Source organism: Opisthorchis viverrini, assembly GCF_000715545.1.
Source record: "Opisthorchis viverrini unplaced genomic scaffold opera_v5_120, whole genome shotgun sequence".
Lineage (NCBI taxonomy): Eukaryota > Metazoa > Platyhelminthes > Trematoda > Opisthorchiida > Opisthorchiidae > Opisthorchis > Opisthorchis viverrini.
In genome coordinates, this window is record NW_008751779.1 from 846,977 (window position 1) to 860,274 (window position 13,298).

At 43.0% G+C, this 13,298-nt stretch overlaps 1 protein-coding gene across 1 annotated transcript in view; it reads right to left on the reverse strand.

The window, feature by feature from the left end:
- Positions 1-8,804, reverse strand: part of T265_06118 (hypothetical protein) — a gene marked incomplete at both ends in the record, with an annotated part of 31,789 nt that extends 22,985 nt beyond the window's left edge. Inside the window, one exon of the mRNA XM_009171304.1 lies at positions 8,644-8,804. The remainder of the gene's footprint in view (positions 1-8,643) is intronic.
- Between the last annotated feature and the right edge of the window lie 4,494 nt (positions 8,805-13,298).

The following is a 13,298-nucleotide window of genomic DNA, read 5'->3' on the forward strand; positions in this document are numbered from 1 at the left end:
ATGCTCTTCACACTTGCAAAGTGTAAAGTGCTACTGCAAGATCGGGTGGGATCGAACCCTAGTCTCATGCTTGTGGATGAACCGATTGATTTAGTAGAGAAATTTGTTTACCTGGGCAGCTGTATCGGTCCCGGTGGTCTCAAGAAAGATGAAATTTCCATCCGGATTGGGAAGGCCAGAGCAGCTTTTGTGAACCTACGTCAGCTGTGGCGTAGGCGTGACATCAGTCTCTCTGTCAAGGGTCGAGTTTACAATGCTGCGGTGCGCTCCATATTACTATATGGATCAGAAACCTGGCCGCAGCGCGCCCAGGACATCAAAAGACTTTCAGTGTTTGACCATCGGTGTCTTCGGAGCATTGCCCGAATCTGGTAGGAACACCGGATCAGCAATTCTGAAGTACGTCGAATGGTATTCGGGAGAAACAACTCACCCTCGATAGATGAACTGATCACACTGCATAGGTTGCGCTGGCTTGGCCACGTGTCGTTTATGCTAGTCGACCGATTTCCTCGAAGGGCTCTCTTCGCACAACCACGGGAAGGGTGGAAGAGAGCCAGAGGTGGTCAAACAATGACTTGGCAGCGAAGTATGAAAGCCACTACCAGCAAACTCAGCTGCGCTGGTAATTAGCGTCTTCCTGGATGGGGACCCCGAGACAGGCCACATCAATGGCTAGAGATATTGTCAGACATGGCCCAGTCGCGCTCTCAATGGCGCTCGTGCATCCAAGCTATTGCCTTCAATGCATAGCTCCTTTTCCAGCCCTCCTCACTTGATAGCCCACTGACAGTGCTGGATTTATGCCCCAATTTATTAGCTCCCGCCTGCAATGCGCAACTACCTACTCTTCCCCCCAAACCATTGGTGAACGAAACTGCGGCAGCTACAACCACTGTAGGACGAGTACGCGGTTATTACAGCTGACAATGATGATGATGACGAGGCAATCCGCTGCATTTTCGACACAAATAAATTTGAAATTTGAAAAGAGCAGCTAATCTGAAGACCCGCCGCAGTCAACCGTCGCATCATAGGACACTATTACGCTGCAAATTCTGTACTGTGGTCAACATTGGATATAGAGTAATTCACTAGCCGCGATCACTATTTGTCCGCGTCATTCACTTTGTGAAAATCCAGGTAATTCCATATTTTTCTGGCTGCGCTACTAGTCTTCATTTGAAATCGGGATAATGAAAGTACAAGCAGTGTCTGCGTTGCTTAAATATTTTATTAGCAGTAGTCTCTTGCTCAGATTGCTCAAGTATAGTAAATCTCAACAGCACGACCGGAATTAATTTTTTATCCCGAGCTTCGATGCTTACTGAGCCGTACGGCTGTTATGTTCTCACGTTGAATGCTCATTTTTTTCGATCTCAGTAGAGAGTAAGAGATAGTTCGAGGAGTAAATTTAGACCACATTCACAAGAGAATTGGCAAGGCTGAGATTTAGTACTTTTGGGTATTGTTGTTGATCAAGTCAGTCTAAATTTCAATCGCTCTTTGCATAGTACATAAAAATCTAATAAGTTTGAATGGTCGGTTGGAAAAAAAGCCCTTCTGATGTCGGCCAAAGGAGCCCTCATGAGCCCTTGACAAGTGCAAAACTGGGGCGAGATTAAGAACTTGGTGAGAGTTGTTTCCCCTTAAAGGCTGCTTCGGTAGTGACTGTCAACGGAACTTCATGAAAACTGCCAGCATCAACTCAGACACCACATATATTTGGGGAATTGTAGGTAACATGGTCCTGGTTAAGACGGATGGCAGCCAACTGTAGAGATCTCCAGGCACCTTTGTGTTTATGATATTTTGTTCCTATCGGAAATGTCACCAACCGTGTGCAACTACAACGTCCCTTCGAAGCGACCATTTCTTATCAAACACTCAGTCGACTGGAGTTAAGGAGTATGGGACAGACTGAATTACATACATATACTTAAGCTGTGTAAACGGAAATCCGATTTTTCAATGGTGTCAAGTTTGCATGACGAGTTCTGATAGCCTTTGAAAGAAGTACGAGTTTCCTATGCAATGAAAGGAATTTCACTTTTGCCGTGGCGTTGGCTGGTTAGGCTAGCGCAGAGGTTGTGTGGTTCTTAGTTTTTCCTTTTGGAACGACGCAATTTTCCACGCATCTTGCCCCACTGGTTCAGGTTGAAAGAAGAGGCTGAGCCCCATCATGAGTTTCCCCAATCAGGGTTGAACAATGACATTGATTTTGTTGTGCATGATTACTTGGCCTTGTCAGAGAAGTCACACTGCATAAAGTTGATAGTTCTAGGATGATCACTATTCACTACGACAGGGAGGAAAAACCGCTGGAATCAGAAGTCTTTCCTTCCAACAGCGTTATGACAAGAGGGCAACAGTTGGTGGAGTAGCTAAGTGACAGTTGGTCATTTCTCATACCAAGCCCAATATTCCAACGAAAAGGTCAACCCAACAATACAGCTGAACAGATGTTATTATGAAACGTCCAAACCATCCCAAATATTTCGACATTCTGGTCCCTGGGAGATCGCGTCCCACCTGTATTGACATGCGGTACCATGAATTGTAAGAAATGTCACCAACGGAGCTAGAAGCCCAAACAAAAATACATAAATAGATCCAGTCTAATGGTTGATTTATACAGTCATTCTAGATGCACGATTACTCGGGAATCCTGGTGCTGTTTGTACTAGATTGTTGTCCCTTGATATTAAGCAATACTTGACTAACTTGCCTAATTCTAAAAATTTCTTCAGTGTGCTAGCTACCACTGTAGATAAGAGCATTTCCCACAACAGAACTGATATCCGAATATAGAAGGTTTTTCCTAAGCAAACGGGTACAAAATTTCGCAGGTCAATTTTCCTCGAATATCCAGAGGAGAAATGCCTGAACATGTGTTTTCGTCCAAGCGATCTTTTATGGTTTTCTAGGCAACACTGAAAGGTATAATTTCGACAACATCTTATCCTCCTAGAGCGCCAAATTGGAACCTCTGAAAATCCTGCCAGATAGAGATATTGGAAACGACAGTTTCTGCATTCCGTTGAAGAAAATGGCTTCAAAATATGGCCACGCTTTGCTGCGATCCAGCAGATTCACTGACAAATAAGTGTCCACGAAATGAGAGTACGTGTTAGAGGCAAATTATCGAGAGAACATAGTGAAATTTACAAAATGCTCCAAACGAACAGAAAGTGAATAGCACCGGGTTAGCTAAATCTCAACCTACCGAGACACAGTTCGCTAACAAAGTGGGCTGAATTTCACTCATCTGACCATCAGACATGCCGAGTTGTTTGAAGGAATTCCACTCGGGCACTGTCGAATATGAGCCACTGGTTTGATGGACATCAGCTCCCCCTACGGTGAGAAAGATCAATTTTGCCTCCGCCAAAATGAGTCAAATTTCTCAAACCTCTCCCTCCAAATGTTGTTCTGCATTTGCACCTTCAGGAGAAAGATTCCCGAGAGAGGACGATCCGAAGTAATCTGTAAAAAACTTCCATTTTCGCAGGCAAGCTTTCCTTAAAGTTGCCGCCCGTATCAATCGATTCCCTACATCACCTATCCCTCTATTTCGGTCCATTCCGTTGATCATCCTCATCATCATAAACATCATCGTCATCAGAGACAGTAACATCAGTGTTGGCATTGATGCTTCACTGCCGTACAACCATAAGGTTCGCCTAGTTATATATGTATACATATATATATATATATATATATAATTATACTAAAAGCACTACAGTGAAGAGAAGAGCAAAAGAGTGGGTGAGGGAGGGGATCTAGTGCAGGCCTGTGTCAAGCATTCTGAGGTGCCTACACCTCCAATCGCTCAATCAGGCAATCTTGAAAGAAACTGACAGCACGAACGCCACTGACATCGAGTATCCGGTATTTCTTGCAACGTCTCCAGCCAAGCACAGACGGGGTCACGGGGACCCCATCCTAGAAGGCGTACAACACCAATAACACCCAAAGTCTTCGTGATCTCTTTCACACCTTTCCGTCAAGTAATTTGGTGTCCACCTGGTGGTTTGCGCCATCCTGAAGGAGGCACGGAGAACAACATTCGTCTTGGTAGACGGTGTTTTGGCATGTGTAGCACATGACCGAGCCATCATAATCGATGATGCTGGATGTTTGCCCAGATTGGGGTGCCTGCAGCACAACCAAATACCCGTTTACTAATCACCTCGTTACCAACATGCTCACGCCATCCAAACCCAGCCATGCTTCTGAGGCGTCGGTGATCGAAAACCTGAAGATGCCCCACATCAGTTACCCGCAGAGGCCATGCCTCGCACCCATAGAGTAACACAACCCTTACTGTAGCCTGGTACACACGACCCTTAAGATCCAGTGATATGCCCTTTTGACGCCAAAAGTGACGCAAATCAGCAAACGTGATTCAAGCCTTTGAGATTCTTGCACTGACTTCATCAGACACACTTCCGTCAGAGATATGTAAAGTTGTCCACAATCTCCAGTGATTCTCCTTGAATTGTAAGGGATATGTTTGCAGACGGCACGCTCTGAAGCATGACTTTGCACTATGAAGGTGCAAAGTCATACCAAAAGATGGAATGATTCCGTTGATATTCACTCATGAAGTTTATGAAATGCCATCCATCCTCATGTTCGGAAGAATGGAGAAAATTTGTCTAAGGCTACCAGTTAAACTGCTTCTTCCGAAATTAGTATCCCTTATTCCCGAAAGAGCCGATCCAGTGTGCTTGTTTTCGAAAGATACGTGCCAAAGTGATGCTGAAGCCCCGTAGCAGCTAAGTGGCAGGTTGTTCCCAGTTTGGTGTTCTTGTAAGGAGAATTCAGAATCTATAATTGAGAGTTCGTTATGTGAGTTAAGTTAATCTATGTCGAAATGTTGAGAGGCACCTTCATCTGTTTCATCCTCCTGGGAATCATCAGCAATCTTGTCTCGCGAAACCCAAGGGAGTATCAAAATCTCGGCTGATGGTTTGAATACCTAACCGTCTAGCCGTGAATGGCCGATGGGCAGTGTAATTAACTCGCACGTGGTCGGGATATTGGACACTCAACCTTTAATCACATAAATCACATCAGGTGGTCATGCGTTGAATTCTTCCTCGACGGCGGTCCCCTCAGTTGTCAGGTTTTGACCCCGAGACAGGGTGCAGCTGTCTGCGTGACCTCATCGAAAGGGGAACAGGACAACCAGTGTGTATCACCTACCTTATCCCACTGTGTCGCTCTCCTTGCACTCCGACGACTTCCTCAACGTATGAGCCTTTGAAATATCGTCCACTGTCTACCAGACATCGTTACATGTTACACAGGTTAACAGCATTTACCCTCTATAAACACCTGTGTTCTCCAACCCTCAAATCAAATCACACTGTCACTCACTATCGTGAACTTTGACCCCCCAGGAATCCCTATTTGCTTCAGTGTCCATAAGAAGTGACAGAACTCTGAAATCAATTGTGTTCAATCCGGCGTTGCATTTCCCTGGATTTGAACTTCCAACTTGTAGAAGACATACCGAGGTATTGAGGTTGCAGAAGTGCCTGATGACCTCTTTTTAATTCACATCACTGGTGATATTTAAAATAGCCCCTAAAGGTCCTCACAGCAACCGTCAACCTAAAATCATTTGCTTTATTTCATGTAGCATATTCTTTTCCCTACTTACAAACGTCCAATTTTCAAAAGTAACATTGTCACAGATGGAGTCCAAACTGGGGAACCGAAGGCCGGTTCCAGCGTTCCACATAGTTTTAACGTTTGTATTCTTTTATATAGGTGCATTTTCCCCTTCTGTAGTTTGATGTGGTTGCCGTATTTTATTCGGTAAATTGCTGGAGGGTAAAGTGTATCGAACTGACTATCCCAAAGGACTAATTTGATTTGTAGTCACCGGCCCTTCACTATTTCCGCTGCTAATGAATGTTTGTGAGTTTTGTCTTAGAGCTGTAATGTAACACGTTGAAGCTGTCCAAAAAGTTTGAAAAGACAGCTGTTGCAGCGTTGAACTGCCGAACTGGTGACATTTGCGAAACGATGCTTATTTTACTGCGTCACATATCACGTTCATTCGTCAGGATGAACCATTTTCAGGACATACACTTAGTCACTTGGAAGAAAATACTGATCAGCTTGTCGAGGATAATTGCACGTGATTAGGAAACGGCAAACCTATAATAATAATTACCGTGAACGCTGGAATATTTCCAAAATAGAGTAACTTTTATGCTGCTTGTTGGGTAGTACATGAAAACATACTCCTGGCGTATTCGAATGAACGAGCTGAATTTTAGCTGCTCATTTACCAAACAAGGACTGATTGGCCTGCATTGGGAATGAACCCAAAATGCCTCAAGGTTATATTATCCAGAGACCACATGCTATCTACACTTTGCTGCTCGCGAAATCGAAAGCGAAATTTTTCTTCGGGAGGGATTCAAGCATAACCTGTGAATGAGCAAGCTTTTTACCAGAGAACAATTGTAATCAAGGGAACCGGAACCTAGAGTGTAGGTAACGGACCTGACTTTGGGTCTGGTGCATTTTAATGTCTAGCTGTTTGAAGCAGATCGTTCCGTTTGTAATTGGCACACACGCGAGCTTCGGAAATCTTCAATATCGTATGCATTACCACTACAAACTTATTCGTATGCAACCATACTTGGTTTTATTTCCAAACAAGTGCTAAGTGTTCGATCTAGGATGAGACCATCTCACACCACGCTATTAAAACACGACTGAGTTACAACTATTTTGTGGTTCTCATCATTGTTTTTCGCTGAGTTGTGTGATAAATTTGAGAATTTTTTAAGGTTTCAAAACTGCCAAACCAGTTCCTTGGGCCAATGAGATTACATAAAATCTGTGCCGCATGCTATGAACAATTCATAAGTTTCTGAATGGACAGCCTCAGCAGAAAAGTGATTATTCACAGGTGATCCAGTTCATATCGGAAAGGAACTAGCGACTGCAGCTTTGTTTGGTCAGTGTCGTCTTTAATGTGGAAAACAACTGGTGTGATAATTTGACCGATGGAAAATGTCGTGTGACCACCTGCAGTATATATAAAACTGCTATTGCACTAGCAAGGTGTGACTGCACGCTTGCTGACGGAGCCCATTATCTGTGTCAAACAGAAAAATTTTTCACATGTTGACGAGGCTCAAAAGGGATCCAAAAAGAAACTAGCTGATGGAGTTGCACCGTTAACTATCACACAATGTCTTGGTAAAACTTCCACGGACAGGGATCGGCCGCTAGCCTTCTGCATACTGGAAGAGCTTTAGATAGCTCAGTGATTAAAGAGCAAACTTAATGACAGAAAGGCCCACGATTAGAAGCGAACCTCGGCATCATGACTGCTCTTGTAAGGCTTGAGCGGTGCTCCATGAGCCACAAAAACATTTGAAGAAACGCATTTACGTATTTTGCAGGTCCCAACTAAATTTCTACACCTAATCCTGTACGTCTTTCCGCCGCTGTATGATTACAGTGTATACACAGTAAATAATATCCCAATATATGAATATTTTTCAAGAGGATTATCGTTTCTTTCGACCTGGTATGAAGTCTTCATATGCATATGGTCGGTCAATTATTAGGAGGATCTCCCATTAAACTTGTATGGCGTTGAGGTAGTTGCGAAGATATACACAATCTTCAGCTCCTTACACGCTAAAACAAGCTAGTGAGTGGGGTGCGAACTGTCCAACCGGAAGCCATCGCCAGTATTGGTGCAAGTTTAGTTTAGCATTGAGAAAAATACTGAAAACCTGGTTAACCCACACTTGGCTTCGGTCAGCAGATCAACACCTTCACTCCAGCGTACTAAACACGGGGTTTCTGTGACAAGCAGTTACGCCGGTTATTTCAGCAACTGTTCTTTGATCGATTACCGATTTCCCGTTGTACATCAGGGCCCATTAGTCACATGTTCAGCGGTTGCATCTTGTACTGGTGTTGCAGCAAGTGTACGGCACCGTCCATTCGGCTGACTGCTCATCCAGTGACTGTTCGTCTAATGGCTTCCCAGGGTGATTTCACGTAATGAATATCTCACTCCTTTCCATTGGCTTGAATTTCTTATAACGGGGTCAAGGTTCAATGTTCAGCGTGAAAAAAGTCAAAAACACCTTATCTCCGTTTCTTTTTTCGAAGTAGATTGAGGTGAATAAAGATGTACTTCGGTGATTCCTGCATAAGCCCCCCAAGCGCCTTTTCGAAGGATGTGAAAATCCTAACTAAAATTCAAAAATCATTTATAAGTTGTTCTGTGGAAAACGGACAGAAACGGTGGCCAGCTGCGGCTGTTTCCAAAACAGTACCAGCATGCAGTTTGGTAATAAAGTCCCAAACGTAAATTAGCAATCAGACATCATAAATGGTCATACAGATTTTAACGGAGATCCGTTAACTTCTATTCTCTCACCGAGTTGCTGAGCTATCTAGTCTAGATGCCAAATGTAGCCCTCAGCCAGAACCAGTGAAATGAATCGACACCGAGCATCATCGCATTTCCAACTAACTTCATTCCTAACATTGAATGGTTGGCTAAATTATCTGTGATTTTTTGGGCAGCGCTTATCAACTATGGACTAAACCATATCAATTCAAACGACAAAGGTAGCTTTAATGACTTACCGACAGTGACAGGCAATTGAACAGCTGGCTTAGACTGACGGCGATGAGGAACTAAATGTTAACCCGTTTTGCCTTGTGTACGCTGCCAGTTTCTTCCTGTACCTTCAGGTCACACAAATCTGTACGCACACAAATTGACAACAACAAACAATACATGTAGCTGGACAGACGTTGCCTATGGGCGTTAATGCGCCGGTTACGACCACGACACAAAGAGGCTTGCCCAGGTACTGTGTACACGCATTCGAGTTCCGCGTGCGTCATTCAGGCGTTCGGCTAAGTGGATGGGACAGGGGTTGCTCGGTGTTTGTTTGGAAGTCGAGACCTTGTGCACATGTATGAATACGTGCCAGCGAGTTTGCGTGTAAGTGAACGTGCGAGTGTTGTTGTTGCTGCCGCTGTGTCGGTTAACGTTAACTTACGAACACGGATGGAAGCGGTTTGACCTTATATGCATGAGAAAAACAAGAACATCGAGTCAGTTACCTGAATGTGCATTGTCCACTCAGTCAGTCGTACCGGGGTGCTTATCAAATGGGAAATCAGCACATTACCATCGACTCACAATGCACTGGACTAATTCAAAGTTCGACTGCGTCGACTGTACACTGAACGCGGTTCAACAGCACACAAAATTAATTATCTGTTAAAAAAGGAGTGTATTTCAATGCGGTCTAGCAGCTTCTTTCATCTACGCTATCAGTGGCACGACCCTACTGTGGCCAAATGGACCGGTTTTCAACAGTATCACGTAAGGCATTCAATTCAAACACTGATGCGACTTCTTTTAGGTTCTTTCAGACGGGGAAACCCTTGTGTTTGTTAGAAGGCCTCGACGTGGATTGAGAACATCATACCTGTCTCCCAGCGTAAGTGACAGGTTTCGCCAAACTAACGGCTTTAAATTGATGCGGCTAACAGGCATTCGTTAACATCTTGTAAACTGAACGCGAAAATATGGGACAAAATGGACAAGTCCCACAGAAAGACTGCAAGAAACAGGACAATCTCACTTTTCAAAATGCCATCCTTTGGCATGAGAACGAACCGACTTATTTAATGAGAGCTGCTCAATTTCAGAGTCATGAATCAAGACTCTCTTCAAAGGGTTCTATATATGAGAAAGGAGCTTATGTCTCTCTTGATGATGCATTTCTTTTGCTTATGTTGCATGATAGATGGAACGTTTGTGCAGGCTCACCAGTTAGGTGGTCTTTGCTCGAACGAGGTCATAATGGTGTTTGGTGCTGGTCCGTAAAGATTCGATCCAGATTCTCCTGCGGAAACGTGTGAGCATGTCTCAGGGGGCGGATAGATACCTCCAAAATCCCAATGCTTGAGGTAGACTTTGCACAGGCAAACCCAAGATTTTTTAGTCAAGAACACATTAAACACTAGACTACGAATCACCATTGGGGACAATCTGAAGAGCATTAAACAAACGTGCGTTTTATTTTGTAAAACCCATATTTTATTACGCTGGTTTTTTACTGCACACACAAACTTCATATCCAGTTATGAAATGACGAAGCGTTGTAATGTTGAACGCATGCCGACCGATTACAGACGTCAGTGTTGCATGCAAATCTCGCGTTGTGTTTATGTCAGAATGACCGGAACTATTTCTTACCGGAAGCGCTTAGATGTCTGTGATCCACTGGTTGTAGTCTTGAGCGACGTGGTGTGACATAAAATGGTAGGATATTAACCAGCTGAGTATTCTATGTGTTGATCGGTGGTGTTGATATCCATTCACTTTTCCAATGTATTGCGGTTTGGTCACAAACGTATGGGATTTGGGAAGGAACTTTGTACAGCCATATTATTCTTATTGTAAACCCACAGTTAAGAGACGAAAACGGCTTTGACGATCAGATTTTGCTCAACTGGAAAGTTGTATTCTCATGCATTGAGAATCTCAATCAATGAATGAAATCAACAGAAAGTGATATTTAGTCTTTATTGCTGTAGGATTCATGGAGGATCCTTCTCACATTGGAGTTTCCCTTGCCTGATGTCATCGCTTATACTCAGCACAGCAAAACGCTGTATTTCCAACACCATCAAATGGGTTGACTATCATCAATCCAAAATAAAGAAGTTTAATTAGTCAGTCAGATGCGCTTTTGCAAATTGAAGAGGACCATCATTACTAAATGATACTTTGTCACCCGAAATGCCCTTGATCTGAACTGACAGCGTGTTCTGAAATGGAACCAAAGCTAATTTAACGAACAAGACGAAAAATTCCAGAAAACACAGCGAGTAGTCCCCAGAGAACTTGTCGGCCTGAATGCCGTCTACTGAAATTGCTCTTATTCTTCGGCGTTACCTTTGAACTGAGGTCTGGCATTGAGACTTGTGGCACCAGAACAGTTGACAGTAATGAGATTCCGCATTTTTTGCTTGCATATTATTCCGATGTTTTTAAAACTTCAAAATAGTATATATTCCTCCCAGTAAACACTCAATATGCAACATGATCTATCTGGCAAAGGATTTCGGAAATCCCATAACTGCCTTCGAAAAAAATTTCCCAAAAAACAAGAGGTCTATCAAAATGCAAATATAAGCATACTATTCCACCATCTTCTCTTTCTACCATAAATCAGGTAGACGTTCTGGCAGACATGAAATAATTTCTCTGGTATATATATATATATCCATATCTCCTCATTTCTGTACGTGCAGCATCAAACATAGGATTTACTGGTTTCGTGTTTTTTTGGCCTGACCATGTCTTAGTCCCTTAAATATTTGTATCTTCTGTTTTCACGTGTTTCATCTCTCCGCTCTGTGTCACGTGGTTATTCTCTCGTGCTTTAATGTCGGCCGGACTGCACACAGTAACTAGTGGAATAAAATATGACGAGAGGTTAGCATTAGTAACATTCTTATTAGCTAATATATGCATACATATAATGACTACGCGCGTGTTTGGCGTTTTTTATTGTGAATCCTTTTTGTACTTGTCGAATCTAATATGTGTCGCAAAAATATGTAAATAGACTTGCGAGAAACCTTCCCGTCTATGTGCCAATTAATCACAGTGCCAATCAGCCAGCCGTCGCCAAAAGTCTAAATGTTCAAGCTACTAGCCTGTAGATCACCTAGAGGTCGAGTCTTCTCAGATGCACACCCCCGAGTATTCTCACTAAAGAGGAGGGGACCGTCCCGGGATTTCAGCATAGTCATCTTTACTTATAGGACGAAATCCCTTCCCCCAAATCGAACCAACCCTGAATCAAAGGAATCTTTACTCAACGCTTACAGAAGCCATACATAAATTACAAAAACCAAGTCGCTTTATCACAATCGAAGGGTGTGGTCGAAAATAGACAAGATAAAATTCCAGGAAACATAAAACGTTGTTGTTTACTTGCATGCTAGTAATAAACCAAGAAAGCGGATGCAAATGGCAAATTCCGGTCGTTGATGGCATTTATAACGGCACGAGATTACAGTTTGTTCCTGAAATAGCACACCAGGTGCACCTTTCCGACAATAAGTTTGTGCGTGTTCAGCAGTTCTATCTTGTTTATTGTTATTCTCCCGATGTAAAAAAGCCAGATGCCGGTGATTTTTCTCAACATTGATTAAGCTGTACTCCAGGAACTAAGTAAAAAGACACTGAAAACAGTTGTGTGATAATAAACTACTTAGGTATGCATATCTGAGGCGCTCACGCTTTTCTGTTTCCATGGACCTGCTCCGATAAATCATGGGGATGTTTCGTGATATGGTTACATAAGGAGATAGGTGTATTTTACGACCTAAATTTTGCCAATATGACAGTGCACATTGGCAGTTAGTGAACTGCGCTTTGGGTGGATTTACGTGCTACGAATCGTTCGTGCAATTATGTTTAGATTTCCACCTCATATATATTTCCACCACTGGACGAAGCTAGGAGTTCTGCGGATACGACACTTAATTAATGAATGCCTTAGTGATAGCCTGCTTATTTTGTATCGGACACGCTTCGAAAGCAACCTTTCCGTTACACACCCATAAATATGTCATTAATTCCTAAGTTTGTAGACATTCCTCTCCTTATGAGAACAGCATAACGGGGTTGATCATAATTTGATACGGTTGTCAGGGTTTGTGATAGTCTACATTCCATGAGAAACATATTTCGCCTTGTTTGGCCCACAAAAGCGCTTTTATTTCTTCCCGAATGTAGGAACAATAAGGAAATCAACCTGGTAATATTGTGGGTCAGGGTCCGAAATCTCGAAGTCTCGATCACTAAAGAATAAATATATGCTTCTTTCTAGAGCACTAGAAAAAGACTTTTTCACATTATTCATATTTGTTCTGAGGGCAAGTGAGTTCGATGTCCACGTCTTGATGAGCTAAAAGTGCACACTATCTAGGTTGACATGGGCTACCTAGCTTACATGTAAAATATCACCGTATTCGGTACGCATTCCGCGCTTCGAAACTACGGCGTCGCAGCCTATAGGTATTTTAGCTAGAAGGCTAATAAGTTCTCATCAACATTTCAATGAATAGTGCGCGTTACCAGAGTGAACCGAAATCATATTCATCTGGCGGTGGCATAAAACACTTAGAGCAGTCAGATGTGATTCATTATCTCATCATGATTGATCGAAGTGCTTGTCTACGATAGAGAGATCTCCTCCCAGAAA